Below are 18,146 nucleotides of genomic sequence, written 5' to 3'. Positions count from 1 at the left end.
GCAAAATTCCTCATTTCCTTTCCCATCTATCTTCTATTTCTCTCTTATTTCCCTTACGTTTTTCATTAATTTAAAAACAAAACAACACGCAGGGTCAAAGAATATCATAGCAACCGTGACATTAATCTTACAAGAACCTGCGCTCTATGTGTAACTGAGCATTGTGAAGTGTCTGAGGCTACTTCTAAACTATGGACACATACTGATGGACAAAATGTTGAACCTCTATATTGCCTACATCACTGTATATTTACCTGCTATAATAATCTTACATGGGAACCCAGAAATGCACTTAGCCTAGTGGCATGAAACAAGTATAGCTGTAGAAACCACCCCTGGACTACTACCACTCTCTTGCTGACTATTCATAAGTATGTTTACAGGCTGCAGAATTACTCAATAAATAAGTTTTATGCCTAATGGCTCCAGCGTCCACATTAAAATAATTTCATTACCCAGCTAACGGAAAAAAAAAGGTATTATTCAGCTGTGGCAAAGTTTCAAGCAGGTAGCAGGTTTGATGGCACACACACTAAAACGGAGTAAGCACAGTAGCATAACAAATAAAACGGAGCAAGCCCAGCAGCATAACCAATAAAACGGATTACTAATATTAAAAAAATAAATAAAAAACATGACAAGACCGAAACGCGAAGCTCAACAACAGAAACAAACAGCGGAAAACATTACAAAACATCTGCAGCATGCAATCGCTGCACGATGCATCAACAAACTAAAGAAAACCAAATACAGCTACAAATACAGCAAGGTTTTTAAAAAAAACACACCAGCAACCACAATCGCGAAGCACAAGGCATCAACTAAAGAAAACCAAATATAGCTACAAATACAGCATAGTTTTTAAAAAAATACCAGCAAGCAACTAAAAACACTAGACAGTAATACAATTACTACAAGCAGCAATACACTTACTTCAGAAGGAAACCCAAAGGCAGCAAGCACAGAAACACAGGCCAACTCAAGAATACAAAAGACACCAGCATTAAACATAACCGGGGAAATATAAACCCTGGATCAAAATGAAAATAAGTAGGCTAAGCTAAAAATGCAGCTGTGAAAGGGAAGCACGTGGCACCCTTACAAACAGAAAAAGATTAACTCCACTAATGTGCAATTAAAAAGTTGGGAGGACACAATATCAGGGCTAGGGAGGCATAGAAACAGGAACAGATTACATTTAGGATACACTATTAAGAAGTAATAAGTAATAAGACTTACCTTACTTATGAAGTAGCAAAACGCTGGTGAAGAAGAAGTGCTTCACATGAATAGAGTCGACCAGATTTGCTAACACAGAAAAGGAGTTCCACACAGCACCTAGTCCATTTATTAGGTTAACAGTGGGCTGGGAAAGGCAGTGTTGACATCACAATGTGGGAGGATCACAGGGATTCTGTACAGCATGCAAATAAGGCAGTGTTTACGTCACTTTGGGGGAGGAAACCTCCCAGGATCTTCAGCAAGAGCTATGGCAGATGTGACATCATTATTTAAGAGACGACTAGACAGTTTTCATCTTGGTTTTAAAACTGAAAGTCAAACAGTACGGAAAAGTATGAAGCCTAAGCAGTAAAAGAGAATAGTGGATTTTTTTAAAGCTGCGGTTATGTTTTTTTGAGGCTGTATCACATAACAGGATTTGAGAGAGACATCAGGTAGAGATATTTGATTTGATATCCCGTTGTTTTCCTTTAATCCTTGCCCCCTAGAACTATCAGATTACATCTCTACAACCAACCCAATACACTCCTAATGTTTTCTAATAGTTATTTACAACAAACATAAAACCCAAGCTAAATAAGATGCTCCTAATCAAATTATTTTACTATTACTCCGCACTCTACTAGCCTTCATCACCAGTTATCAAATCCAGCTCCTTCAAATACATAGGACTTCAACCAATCCTCACAAAGAATATCAGCATCTACCCAGCCTACCTTTCTCTGTAACACCCTATTTCTACAAACAAACCATATCTGATGTATTTATCTATAAATATCTCAAAACTAAGTATCCAAATGTAAGATTAAATACCAAACCAAGACCAAAGTATAACTGGACACACTCTCCCCTCAGTAAAATATCAATTCGTAAAAATTAGTGGAGGTATACACTGCAGCCCAGATCCCACTGTTCATAAAACCATCACTTCCAACCCCAGAATAAACCAGTCACCTAATACATCTCAGCATAAAACAGAACCCAAACTCACCTTATTAAATATGAACCTAAGAAGTATGTGCAATAAAATCCATGACATACATGCCTACCTTGACCCATACACTCTTTGTATAGTCATAGTTACTGAAACCTGGTTAAAGAAAAGAAAGAAAGGATAATGAGGTCACCCTCGGATACTATGTACTCAGGCATGACTGAAAAAACATGTGTGCAGGTGGTGTAGCAATTAAGTACAAAAAATCCCTAACCATCACCTTACTTCCACAGGAAATGCCCATATTTAACAATGCAGAACTTTTATTAACACTCCTAAAAATCAGCAATAGGAAAACTGTATGTTTAATAGCAATTTATATACCACCAGGGAATAAGATCAATACTGCTGAAAGCATTCTGTATTGTTTATCCCAACAAATTAACCATGAATATATAATACTTGGAGACTTAAATATACACTGGCAACTCATAAATTCCACTATCCCCACTGAATCCATAAACTTGTTCAGCTTCAGACGTTCAATAAACATACCTACTAGAATCAATAAAACTTCAGGGAGACACTCAACATTAGACTGGATTCTTACAAACAAACCAGACAAACTGACAAATGTAGTCTGCTTCTCAGATAGCATAACTAACCACATACCAACATATGCTATTAGAACTGATCATAACCTAGATAAACATATTATTTACAATCAAATATGAAATACAATCAATTTCAGCAAAGATATTTTCAATGAAACACTAAAACAATATAACTGGAATGTACTTAGAACAATGCCACTAGATACTTCTGTAGGACACTCTAATAACATATTCTTACAGACATTAAATAATCTAGCACCAGTATGTAATAAAACAGTAAAGTCCAATCCCACATCATGGCTGACAAAAGAAACAAAAATATCATGACAAGAAGGAATAAAGCCTGGAAAAATGTATTAAAAATAGAACTCAAAAATGCCTTCCAGCAATTTAGACATCTTAGAAACCATGACAAACTCCATGTCAAACAGGATAGGCAAAGATACTATACCAACCTACAAGACAAAAATAAAAACAACCCAAAACTTTTTGGTCATCACTCAATAAATTACTCCACCCTGGCAAGACCACCACTCCCTCTCCAAAAACATGCAACATGACAGGCTCTATCCCCACACAGTTTAATTCCTACTTTATACAATCAATATTATCTATCTTAGACACTAATACATCTTCTTCCTCTCTCTACCCCTGTCCAATCAGAACCACCCACAAATCTTTAATTTTAGTCCAGTACCTACCTCACTCATAAGGAAGTTGATCCTTACACTAAAAACTACTTCCATAGCTATAGACCAACTACCATCAGACTACCTAAAAATAACCACAGAACCGAAGTCATAGCCTTCCCTGTGTCCATACTAATTAATAGGTCCATAGCAGAAAGATATGCCCCATCACTTTGGAAAAAATCCTACATCATAGTACTACTGCACAAAGGTGGCACATCTACAGAGTTTAATAACTAAAGACCAATAGTGATTTCTCCCTTCTCCAAAATATTAGACAAATGCATCCATAGGCAGCTGATGCAAAACCGTGTCTATATTAGAACACCGAAGGCGCATTCTTTCGAATGCATCTTGGCCTAACTTAAAAGGCTGAAAATGCAAAATATCGAAGCGGCTGTTATACGAATTCTTTGCCTGGGAAAGAATTTGCTTGGCCGCTTCGGTACTTTGCTGTTTTCAGCACTGTAGTGCGGTCTCGGAGTTGGTATATTTAAGTAGGGGGGTTGTGGGGGGTGTAGCCCCCCGCATCAGGGGGTGTGGAAAGCGAAGTCCCCCACTTAATGTAATGTTTGAAACTGATTTTTATTTATTTATTTTTTTGTTGGAACAGCAATTGTTTTTCCCTTGGAAAAAATCGCTGTTCTGACACTTCAACATTGTAAGCTTTCGCTTACATAGGGTCGATCAATCACCATTCGCTTTTTTAAGTGTTCGGTGATTTAATATAGACCCGCAATACCTAACCTCAAATAACCCTCAGAAACACAACATGGCTTTAGGCCCTTGCACAGCACCACTACTGCTCTACTACATTTTACCAATATAATAAACCAATATAGAAATAATGGTCTGTTTGGTCCACCATGTTCTTATTCTTACTAGTAGAACTAGTTGAAGTGAAGGTTAAAAGAGACATGGGACATTTCAAACCAGTTTTGAGTAACACACATCAAAATGCCAGTTCTCATACGGATTCATCTGTTGAAAAAGAAACAATCATAGGTACTCAGACTGACACTAATATTAACAAGTTTGCTGTAACTACTTTTAATAATGATTTTAAAATGGATTTTATATAAAAACTGGACTATCTTAGGGGGTGACTTATATGTTAGAAACAGATTGGGAGACAAACCAGTTCTGGCTTATCAGAGGGACTCTAATTTTAAGGACATGTTGGAGAAAACTAGTAGTAATAATAAGAAAACCCTTATACTTGAGATGAAAAGTGTGGGTTTTGTAACTATTGTAAATATATCTACCCTGGGAATGTTTTTTTTACATAAGAGGAAACAAATATAAACATTTAGATATATTCAGTTATGAATCCAAAAGATTACTGTATACTGCCTTATGTACAGCCTGCCTATGCTTCTAGGTAGGCAAAACAGAAAGGAGACTAAGGCAATGCATTTATGAACATGAATGCAATATAAAGGAAAAAAAACTTGAACAATGCATAGGCTAAGCACATTCATGAATCACCAGGACTCTCATTTAAATACAAGCCAATTAATACAGTGATTCAAAATTTCTGGGGTGGCCCCTGGACATTGCAGTTAGAGAAGAATGAATTAGCCTGATAGATTTTGCTGAATGCATATAATTGGCCGGGCATTCATGATTTATGTTCTATTTCTTGCCTACTGAAACTGAAAGCATGGACTAGATAAAGTACATATTTTTTTTATTTATACCTAATTTGCTTTTTTATCCTTTAGTATTTTTATAGGTCCTTTTATGTTTTTTGATTCAAGGTATATATTTGTATGTTGTTTAACTATTGCAGGTAGTTTCCTAACCATGATTTTTAAGGGTCCCCCCTTTTTATTGAAATGTATCTACATATATTTTTATCAATTGTTATATTTTTATTTATATGTATATATTTTTGTATACATATTTTAACTATATACCCACTCCTTCTCCCACAAAACACAAATACATGTGAGAGATGCAACTATATAGCCAAACTGGAGGCTGAGCTCTCTCAACTCAGGACTGGCAAGACCAGACAGGAGGAGAAGGAAACCACGTACACCACAAACCCAGTTTCACATAGAACTATCACAACTGCAAAACAAACACATAAACACACAAAGACATACTCGGAGGCACTGATCAAAAATCTACCAAAATTACAGAGGCCTCCAAAGCAGACACCCAAGCAACTGCCACCTCAAGACATAAGACATGCAACACATAGTTCTCAAAGTCAGTGTGCTAAACAGTCACAGCCCTTAAGGCCAAACACAATGCCAGACACACTTGTTATAGGTGACTCCATAGTCAGACACACTGACGTCCCTCTCACCAGACTGAACAAGGAAAAGATCACAGTTAGCTGCCTGTCAGGCGCTAGAATCCGCCACATAACACAAGCACTCAGGTCACTCCACAGCAAGTACAAGTATGACTCAGTCATTGTCCATGCCGGTGTGAACGACCTGAGACGCACCTCCCTGGACTACATGAAAGAGACATAGAGGAGCTCTCAGATTATGTAGCCCAGGCCGGTATGACCCTGACCCTGAGCAGTATCCTACCCTCACCAAGAATTATGCCACAATACAGAGACAAAATGATCAGCTTTAATAATTGGCTTAATTACTGGTGTCATTCTAAGGGATCCAATGTCTGTCTGCCTGGGATGATATGCTTGACAAGCCACGCTGCTTTGCAAGGGACGGCTTGCACCTGTCACCCTGGGCTTCGGATATTGGCAAAGGCTCTTGCCACCCCATAGTGCCTTTTTAGGCAAGGCTCAAATGATAAACCTACCGCCCTAGAAAACAAAAATGGAGAAAAACTAAGGGTAATACTGCTCAATGCCAGAAGTCTAAACCTCAAGATGCACGCCTCGAAGCCCTCCTCAGTATGGAGAACATCGATGTTTGTGCTGTGACTGAAACCTGGTTCAAGGCTCCTGAGAGCACCCCAGCACTATCAGGTTATACCTCATATCATGCGTTCGGCCCCAAAATCCGGACCGAACCACAAAAGGAGGAGAGTATCCATATTCATAAAGGATACCCACACCTCCAGGTTAGTGGCAACGCATCGAAGCATCGGAGACCATCCAGGTGCAATTAACCATAGGTAAAACTGCCCTACAGTTTGTAACATGCTACAGACCACCTTCTCAAACTCAGGAAACCCACACAGCCTTCCTGAAGACACTGGAGAGTATAAATGTCTCTCCAAACACCATCATATTGGGTGACTTCAACTACCCAAACATAGACTGGGAACATTACTCAAGCCCCAACACCCTAGCCCAAAGGTTCCTTGAGTTCATAAACTCAAATGCTATGGAACAACTAGTCACCATTCCCACAAGAGGAGAAAATATACTAGACCTGATCATCACAAACATGGGGACAAAATGCTCCACACCGGAAGTATATCCCTCATTGGTGAGATCAGACCATAAATTAATCTCACTGGAGATCCACATCCCGCCCGCACCCCCAGCAAAAATACCACAGTGAAGAACTTCTCAAAAGCAAACTTCACACTTCTTAAGACTGGAGTGGTATCCTTCAAGGCCCCGAGCCAGTGGAAACCACAACCCACGCTGCTGAAACCCTTACAAATGCCTTCTACGAGCACCTCCAGGAATGTATGGATCAAGCAATCCCTAATAAAATCAAGACCCTTTCCACCAAAGGCAGGCGCCCGGTCTGGTGGACTCCAGCCATAAACAAACTCTACAACAAGAGGAGAAAGCTACTACATGACAGAGCAAAATCCTTAAATGGGAAGGCATCTCTGATCAATACTAGCAAAAACTACGATCACTCATAAAATCATCCAAGGCCAACTTTGAGAGAAAAATCGCTAATGACACAAAAGACAATCATAAAGCCTTCTTTAGCTATGTTAGAAACCTGGGTGGAAACTCCCAGATATGCTCAGAATTAGTCCAAAATGATAAAAAAATCACTGAACCCACAGACATTGCCAACATACTGGCAGACAGGTTCAGTGCAAATTTCTCCCTCCCCCCCCAAATGGAGAAATATCTATCCCACCAGAGTCTAGCCTCCCAAACATCTCAGATGCCCAGGTGAGAGCTGCTCTCTCTAAAGCAAAAAACACAGCATCAATAGGACCGGATGGTGTCCCCAGATGTGTGCTACACGAACTCAATGAGGAACTAAACCCACACATAAGGCTGCTGTTTAATCTTAGCCTTACTACAGGATACGTACCCAAAGAATGGCGTACGGCAACTGTGGTCCCACTCCACAAAGGCGGTGCTTCTACGGACCCTGGAAATTACTGCCCCATAAGCTTGACGAGCCTTGTCTGCAAAGCTATGGAGAGGATCATAATGGAACTCATAAATAAAGACATTGGGGACCTACAGACACTGGATCCTACCCAATTTGGCTTTGTCAAGGGCAGATCCTGCCTCTTGAACTTGGTCGACTTTTTCAAACAGTCACTAAGGCCATTGATGAGGGTAAGGCAGTTCACACAGCCTACCTTGACCTAGCAAAAGCGTTCGACACAATACCCCACTCGGGCATCATAGAAAAGCTCACCAGCTTAGATGTAAACCCATATGTCACAAGATGGGTTGCAAACTGGCTCAAGGACAGAACACACAGGGTTAGAGTTGCTGGTGCCATGTCAGACTCTAAGCCGGTCACGAGGTGTCCCACAGGGCTCAGTCCTGGGCCCCTCTTGTTCGGCATTTATTTTTCTGAAGTGCAGGCAAACATAGGGGATTGTGGTTGACAAAATTTGCAGATGACTGCAAACTGGGCACCATAATTGACACTCCATCAGACACAGACATCCTCCAGAAAGGTCTCATAGAAATGGATAACTGGTGCCAGAGCCATGGCCTTAAGCTAAATGCCAAAAGTGTATAGTCATACCCTTTGGGAAAAACAAGGTAACCCCTAATTACCACATAGGTGGTAATCCATTAAACACGGAAGAAGTTATCAGGGACCTGGGGACCCAAGTTGACAGTAACCTCTCTTTTGACACTCACACTGCCAAAGTGGTTAGGAAGACCTTCTACATTGCCCACCTGATCATGAAGGGATTCACATCCAGATCAGGAGAGGTCATTGTACCCCTGTACTCTTCACTTATCAGACCAATGATTGAGTACAACGCCCCATTCGGAATGTACCTTACCCGACACCTGCAGCAGTTGGAAAGACCCCAAAAGTTCCTCACCAAAAGGATAAAGGGGCTCAAACATATGTCATATGATGCCCGACTGAAGAAACTCCAGCTCTATTCAGTCTGCTCAGAGGTGATCTGTGCCTGACATACAAGGCCATGTCCAACCCGGAATTAATGGACATGCTCCACCTCAAAAAATCCAAATCCACCAGAGCCACGAGAGCAAGAGACTTAAACCTCAACACGGATATAAATAGGACGTGCTGGAGGGACAGATTCATCACCCAGAGACTCCCTACACTATGGAACAGAATCCCAGTCCATGTGAGGCAGAGCCCCTCACTGACTCTGTTCAAGAGAAATCTTGACGAGTGGATGGGAGATCGTAGGTTTACCCCGGGAATCATCTCTGTATCACTGCTGGACAGAGGCACAGCAAATTAATGGGTATAGTATTCTCATCCTAAGGGGTGGTGAAAGCCACACACACTCTGGCTAGGCTTATAAATGCCCTAGGGCAGATAGCCTAGTATGAACCTATGAACCTATGAACCTATAGTCACACATATATTTTTATATATTTTTTGTATATTTCGTATATACATTTCTTATATATTTTTAACATACTTTATATTTTTTATAACAGTTATAGTCTGGATTTTAGATACATTTAAACTAATTGTTTATTTACTGATTCATTTATTTCTGTTATAGTTTGACATTTGGGTGTTGTGAGAGTTATTAGGGTCATGGAATAGTATTAGATACATTTATGTGCTTGGTCCTTTAATATTTTAAAGGGGAAGTGGGTATTGTCTAGTTAAACCAATCATATATAATATAAAGGTATTTAACAAATTGTCAAGTGGTTCACTCACCAAAACAAGAAACCACAGTGAACGACAAAAGCGGTGAACCAGCCACTAAGGACAGTATAGTAAAGTACTCCTGTACTCTCAGCCGAAAACACTGGCAATATGAAATCAGCAAAAAGCAATTCGAACAGACCAAACCATGCACAGAACTGCCACACCTGTGCTGAACAAAGAACGATGGCTCTTCTTTGTAAAAATAAAAATCCTTTAATCAAAACCGTTATAGGCGTTATAATAGATAATAGTTTCAAATATGACCAGCATACACTGCACACCATTACATCTACTCACTAGAAACTAGGAACCCTTTATAGGATTAATGGATTCCTTATAGATACTGCAAAAAAACTCTAGCCACCACCTTCTTATCGCCAGCATCCTTATATGTTGCTCCTATCCTAACAAACTTAAACAATATTCAAAGAAAGAAACTTGCTTCCTGTTACAATAAAGTAGCTAGATTTGACACCAGTCTTCCTCATAGGCCCTACCACTGTCACAACATAAAGCAATTAAACTGACTTCAACTACACAACTAGCTAACATATTCACAACTAACAACAGCACAGAAAGTCATTCATCATCCAGAGAAATGCCCTGTACTACATAACTTATTACTGACCTACTGTCCAGCAAGGGACATCTGCTCTAATAAAAAATTATTATTACTTACAAATAAGTCAAATAATGTTACAGGAGACTTGCTCTACTCCTGCTACATTGCTAAATTCTGGAATAGACATCCCACACAAATATAACTCTCTGACAATCTCAGTAGTTTTAAACCACTGCTTAAACATTTTAACCAATCTTGGACCTTCACATGCTTACCTCAAGGTTGAGACTTTGTGTCATACGATACTCTCCAAATACTCTCCTTAAACAGAAGACTCAATCTTTCACTGAAATGGCAAAATTAAAAGTTATGCACTCACCATAACTAGACATCTGTATTGTCCAGTTTCATTCATTACATTTATTTTGTCTGTCTGGCAAGGATTTTGGATTAAAGGTAGAGCAGATTTTGTAAGATGTGTCCAAATGCCCGGCCCCAAGGCAATAAACACACTAGTTGAGGGCATCTGAGTTTGGGATCTTATGCCCACAAGAAGTGCATTTTTTTTTTTAATTCTGTAGGTTTCTCAGACATGATAAACAGAATTAAAAAAGAAAAACACTTAACCAATAAAGTATCAGCAAGAAAGAGCAACTTATTATATTTTTAAATAGAAGAAAGGAAGGAAAGGAAATTACCAACAATGGTAATAGAGCAAAAAATACCCTACAAGACAAAGGGTAAAGGGAAATACTAACAATGATAAATACTAAAATCTGGAAGGTTTTGTTTAACAGTATTTTAAGAGGAGGATAATTACTAACATCCTGGAATAAAGTGATGGTATCTGTAATACCTAAAGAAGGTAAAGATCCATCAGATCCAGCTTCATACAGGCCCATTTCAATACTAAAATATGATTATAAAGTGTTCTTGTCTATAATGGCTAAAGAAATGGCAAAAGTAATGCCAAAATTGATAGATATGGATCAATGTAGTTTTATGGATGGGAGGCAAACATTTGACAACATTAACAGAACACTGATGATCCAGAAGGAAGCAGAATGTAAGAAAATTCCAATGTTGTTGGTAGCTCTTGATGCAAAGAAAGCATTTGACAGAGTAAGTTTGGACTTTATAAGCAGGGCAATGGAAGTATTTTTATTTCCTGAAAAAAATTATAAGTACAATTAGAGGATATATGAGAGAATAGAAGTGAAAATTAAAATGGGTGGGGTCCTCTCTGATTAGTTCTACTTGATCAGAGGAACCAGGCAGGGTTGTCCTCTTTCTCCTTTACTATTTGTGTCGTATTTAGAACCATTGGCAAAGAAAATAAAGGACTCAGAAATTCAAAGATGTAATTAGTATGATAGTCAAAAAAGATGGCCCTATTTTTAGATTATATTATTTTATACCTGACAAAACCAGAAAGAGACATTACAGTGTTGTGAAACATTTTGAGACAGTTTCAAATCTTTTCAGGATACAAAATTAATGAAGCTAAAACAAAGGTGATAGTGGTCAATTATGTACCCACATATGAACTGGTTCATCAATATCTATATTTATGGAGACATGATAAAATGAAGTATTTAGGAATATGGATTAAAAATGATTCTGGTGTGGCAGGTAAGGATATGTGGGAAGAGACTAAACAAAAGATAATACAAAAATTGAGAAAATGGAAGCTTTGTTATATGGATATGGATAGTACGATACAAACAGTTACATTTTTTTTAGTTCCACTAGTCTTATACACAGGTCAGGCATAGTTTATCAACCAGAGGAGAAGTTGTGGATAGCAATTAATAAAGAACTGAAGGATTTTATCTGGGAGGAAAAAATGGCAAGAGTCAGGTGGGATAAGCTGATTCTTCCAGTAGAACAGGGTGAACTGGGATTATCTGATTTGAAGGGGTAGTACAGAGCTACACAATTAAGGCTCCTATACATACATAGCACAAGCAGAAAACTATAATTTAAAGTGGAAAGGGATGATAATAATGAAACGGGGGGGGGTTCAAGAAACAAGGAGAGGCTAGGATTTTGGATGCAGGTCTTTAAGGAGGATAACAATAATCATACAGAATATTATATCTATAAAGTAGCAGAAAGTATTCTAAGAACTAAGCCAACACGGGAATGGAGAAAGGAGAATTTTGACAATAGGGAAGACTGGAATTAGGTATATAGAAAATAGGCAAGATGGGGCTGGAATTTATTGGAGAAAACTGGCAAAGGAACCAAGTTATTGGGAACAAAGAACTACCGAGGGAAAGATGATAGAATAGGAAGATGCCAAGAATTTATATTTGGACTACAGGTTAGAGACTGCCTTCCCTATCAAGGAGTGATATCAGAATATAGGCAAAGAGAAAGAAATATGGGGTCCTAAACAAAAAAATAGCATTGGTAGAGTTTTTAGCAAACTCTAGAACAGAAGCTGTCATTAAAAAAGGAATAATTAGTAGAGCATATAAAATACTGCATGATAACTATAAGATTCAATCAGAGGAGGTTAGAAAGTATTGGGAAGAGAGACTGGATGAGCAATTCACAAAGAAACAATGGAAGGATATATGTATGTCTCCCAAATATGCAACAAAATCTAGAAAATTTAGGATTTTTGCTTGGAAATGTTTACAGAGATATTTTTATACCCTAAGTAGACAAATGTTGGAGGTGTGACAGGGAAGAAACAGGCAATTGGGAACATATTTTTTGGACATGCAGTGAGTTGGCGGACTTTAATGATTCCCTGCAGGATGCACTGTCGGAGATGCTGGGTGGGCAGATTAGTGTGACGAGGGAGATGATTTTTCTGAGCTGTGATACAAAACCAAAATTGCCTAGACATGGTAAGGCCTTCCTGTGTCTAATTATGGTGGTTGCCAAAAAAAAGCAATTACTAGAAAATGGAAATCAAAATCTAAACCAACTATACTAGAAGTAGTGAATATAGTAACAGAGATAAAACAACTGGAATTGAGATCTTTAGAAAAGGATAGAAGTAAACTACACAGGAAAAAGTGGTAATTGTGGGAACAATACATAAAGGGGAGGCTTAAATGTGCTATATAATATCTGACTGAAAATGAATGATTAAATTATAAGTGATGTATAATGTTTGGAACTGGGAGTGTGTCAGTATGGTTTGTGAAGGAAAATGCTTGCAAAAAGAATTGTGTCAATGTGGTTTGTTTTCATTTATATAAATGCATGATTGCCTATGTCATAAGTGATGGTTTAATAAAGATGTTTCTTGTTTAAAAAAAGGTAGGAATTCAATAATTTGTGTAATGTTGCTTAGGTTATATGATATAGCAATATTTGTGAAGTATAATGTTTATTAATGTGCACATGTTAATACAGCTTGATTACTTTTATATAAATGTAAATTTGCCTATGTCGCAAATGATAATTCAATAAAAGTGTTTAAAAAAACAATGATAAATACTGGAGTTACTATAAAATAGTAGAAAAAGGGGTTTTGAAAGACCATTGAAAACTAGAGGGAGCATAGTCAAAAGTAGAAAGGAATTTGTAAGAACTTGATTAACTCACAAAATATATCCTAAAATAGCTCGAGATTGGAACCTGCATTATGTACTTACCAAAACATTCCATCTGTGTTGCAAATCTTCTTTCATCCTTGACAGATCGGCTCAGTTCCAATATCTGAACTGAACCGGCTGTTACTACAGCTCGTGCCAGCCACAAATGCTTGAGATTTATCTCTACCCAGAATCCCTCTTTCACAGGGGGTCTATATCAGAAGACCAAAGAGGCATTTAATCGAATACCTCTTTGGCAACACATAAAGAGCGAACGCACTAAAGTGCGAATGCACAAAATAGCGATTTTATTCCCTGGGAAAGAAATCAGTAACACAAACACACACACTTTCAAACATAACAATGTGTGGGGGGCAAGGCTGTGCCCCTCACACACCCCTAACTAAATATACCAACTCCGAAATCGCACTGCAGTGGGGAAAGTGGCAAACACATGGAGATGGCCAAGCAATTTCTTTCCCAGGTAAAGAAATCGCTGTTTTGAGCATTCACGCTTTGGTGCGTTTGCTCTTTATGTGTCGCCGAAGAGGTGTTCGATTAAACGCCTCTTCGGTCTTCTGATATAGATCTCTCAGGTACCTCAGATCGAGTTTGCAGAAATGATATAGAAACATGTAAAACATACTATATGTATATATACACACACACACACACACACACACATATATATATATATATGTGTGTGTGTGTGTGTGTGTGTGTGTGTGTGTGTATATATATATATATATATATATATATATATATATATATATATACACACACACACACATATATATATATATATATATATATATATATATATGTATGGGTCTACTATGATTCACTGAAAACTTATTTCACTGAATTTCAATTAACCCTCAAAAAAATCACTGAAAGCTCAAATCACTGAAAACTCATTTCACTGAATCACATTTCACTGAATGTAATTACTGTTGAACAAATAAAATGTATATGCCCTTTTCCCCACTGTAGTGTGATCCTGGAGTTAGTATATATAGTTGGGGGTGTGTGGAGACCACAGGCTCCCACATGGGGGGTGTAGCCCCTCACCTACTTAGCTTTTCTATTTATGAATCTCATTTCACTGAAACCTAACAATATAAAACCAAAAGAAGGGGGGGGGGGCTATGCCCTCACCCCCCCCCCAACTATATATACTAACTCCAGGATCGCACTCCAGTGTGGAAAAGGGCATATACGTTTTCATTGTCCAACAGTACTTACATTCAGTGAAATGAGTTTTCAGTGATTTGAACTTTCAGCAATTTGGTGTGAGTGTTTTAAAATTCAGTGAAATGAGTTTTCGGTGAATCAAAGTAGACCTATATATATATATATATATATATATATATATATATATATATATATATATATATATATATGTATATGTATATATATATATATGTATATATAAATAGATAGATGTACAAATAAATACAGATACTTGAAAGGTAGGTCAGGAGAAAGCTGTATCTAATGTGCTTAACTCGACAACGGTATAAGTTTGTTTAGATCCGCTACACTAAAAAACAACATTTAGGTCGGGGGATGGGGGGATCAAGGATAAATGAAGATTTGACAACACAGACGAAACATTATAATAAGTACATAACTTCTTTACCTGATTATGTCAAACTTCATTCCATCCTTGGCGGATGGGACAGAGTCCCCAGCTATCTAAATTCCTGGGTGGAATCATGGAAAGACATTCCTGAGCACTGTCGAGCTGAAGGACGATCGTCCCCTAGAGACCAGGTCCAATTTGTAATGAGTAATAAAGGTGTGGGGAGTAGCCCAGGTAGCTGCTGCACAAATGCCATCCAGTGAAGCTCTGGACTGAAAAGCAGCTGAAGTAGCTATAGACCTTGTAGAATGTGCTTTGGCTGGTTTGGTCAAGGTTAAATTATTCTTACCATTAATTAATGAACTGCAGTCTTTCAGCCACTAGGAAAGAGTAATTTTGCTGTCTGCTTTGCCCAACTTTGCACTAGAGAAAGAAACAATTAATTGGCTAGATTGTCTTATGTCTTTGGTCCTGCGAAGATAGACCTGTAGTTGTCTGTGGATGTCTAAGAGGTGCAAGGCGCTCTCTTCTTTATTAGAGTGGTTAGGGAAGAAAGCTGGTAAATCACTGGTCTGGTTCATGTTTGTGATACAACTTTGGGTAAGAAGGATGGTTTAGTTCACAAGGATACCCTATCCTTGTGGAAAACAATGTAAGGAGGTTCGGATGATAAAGCCTGAATCTCTGAAATCCTTCTGGCAGAGGAAATGGCTACCAAAAAGAGTGTCTTCCAGGATAAAAACTTTAGGTCACAATCTGTTGAGGGTTCAAAGGGAGACTGTATCACTGCCTGAAGAACTAGGTTCAAGTCCCAAGGAGGTGTTGGGTCTTTGAATGGAGGCTTTAGCAGAAGAGTGTCTCTTAGAAACGATTTACAAAGGCTAGGAGAGGCTAAGAAAAGTTCATCCAAGCAATTATGAAAATTAGAAATAGCAGCCAGTTGTATTTTGATAGTGGAAGGGGAAGCTCCAGCATTAAACAGCAAGACTAAAAAGTCCAGCACATGTACTATGGAAGCTGTAAAAGAATCTATTTGTTTTTCAAGGGCTCCAAAAGTGAATCTCTTCCATTTACTGGTGTACAGCTTTCTAGTGGAAGATCTGTGGGCCGATAAAAGAATGTGGCGCACTGGGGAGGAAATATTCGGACACCTGGCAATTAATGGAACTGGAGGAACCATGCAGTTAGCTTGAGGTCCAAAATGTTTGGGTGAACAAGACCATCCAGATGGGAACAGGAGATTTGTCGCTAGGTCCAGAATCAAGGGCTGTCAAGTTAGGTGAGGCCAAAGGAAGGGGAACCAAATCTGTTGAGGCCAAAAAGGAGCAATGAGAATCACTGGACTCTTCAACCTGCTTACTTTCTGTAAAAATTTTGAAATTAGGGGTATAGGTGGAAAGGCATATAGGAAACCAGGGGGCCAGTCATCGAGAAGAGCATCTCTTGGTGTCTCTTCTGGATGGAGAATTATTGCAAAATAGTTGCTGATTTGTTGTTTAGGGGGGATGTGAAAAGATTGCAGGAAGGTTGACCCCCAAAGATGGAAAATCATTTTTGCTACTTTCAGATTGAGAGAACACTCATGAGACTGAAGGATACATCTTCTCAACTTGTCTACAATCATGTTGGAGCTCCCCCGTATGTGCATTGCTATTAGAAAGCAGTTGGAAGAAATTGCCCACTGCCACACTCTGAGTGCTTCTCAACAAAGGGGGTAAGACTTGGTTCCTCCCTGTTTGTTGATGTACCATACCACTGACGTGTTGTCTGTTTGAATTGCAATAGTCCCTTGAGGAAGAGCTGTTTGAAAAGCCTGCAAAGCAAGAAGCACCACTCTTATCTCTAGAACACTGATGTGCAAGTTGGCTTCTATAGGGGACCAAGTGCCTTGGACTGTCCTGCACAGATAATGCCCCCCACCCCATCTGGGAGGCATCCGTGGTCACTATGGACATGGGCTCCGGAAAGACAAAGGGATGAACGTGAAGAACTTGATGTGAATGCATCCACCAAAGATCTCCAACATTTGGTGATCAGGACTTGTTGTGACAATGGGTGACGAAGTATGGACCACTGGGAAGCTAGTAACCATTGAAGAATTCTCATGTGAAATCTGCCTAGTGGCACCAGAGTTATAGAAGCTGCCATGGATCTCATAGCTTGCAAGACTGAATGTGCTGGAACTTTGTTCCTGAGGATTAACTTTTGAACCTGAACTACAATTCTCTGGTGACAGTCTGGGGGAAGAGATGCTGTTGTTGTCTGAGTATCCAATACTGCCCCTATGAACTCTTTTTGTGTTGGGGTTAAACGTGATTTTTCAAGGTTTACTGTTATCCCCAGCTGAGCACAAGTGCTGAGGTTGTAGTTCCTGGATATTATCAGCTGATCCTTGGTTGCAGCGGTTAAGAGCCAGTCATCCAGATAGGGAAACACATGGATTTCTTGTAGTCTCAAGTGGGCCACTACTACTGCCATGCATTTGGTGAGCACCCTGGGGGCTGTGGTGAGTCCAAAGGACAGTACTCTGAATTGGTAGTAACTGTCTCCTAATCCGAAACAGAGAAACTTTCTGTAGCATTTGTCCATCTTTATGTGGTAATATGCATCCTGTATTGAGTACATCCAGTTGTCTTTCTTCAGAAAGGGAAAAACAGACTGTACTATGACCATCAAGAACTTTGTTTGTCAAACCGATTTGTTCAGTACACTGAGATCCAAAACTGGTTTCCAGACCCCTGCCTTCTTTGGCACTAAAAATAATCTTGAGTATGTTCCAGATCCTATTTGGTATAGTGGGACTTGTTGGATGACCCTTTTGTCCAGCAGTTTTTGGATTTCTTGTACTGCTGCATCTCTCTGATTGGCTGGAATATCAGGGATTTTCTTCTGAAATGGGGGAGGTTGAGAAAAGGGAAAGGTATAACTTCTGGATATGATCTG

The sequence above is a fragment of the Protopterus annectens genome, chromosome 6.part1, assembly GCF_019279795.1.
Source record: "Protopterus annectens isolate FY-2018-M chromosome 6.part1, PAN1.0, whole genome shotgun sequence".
Taxonomy (NCBI): Eukaryota; Metazoa; Chordata; order Ceratodontiformes; family Protopteridae; genus Protopterus; species Protopterus annectens.
Note: the sequence above shows the minus strand (reverse complement) of the source record.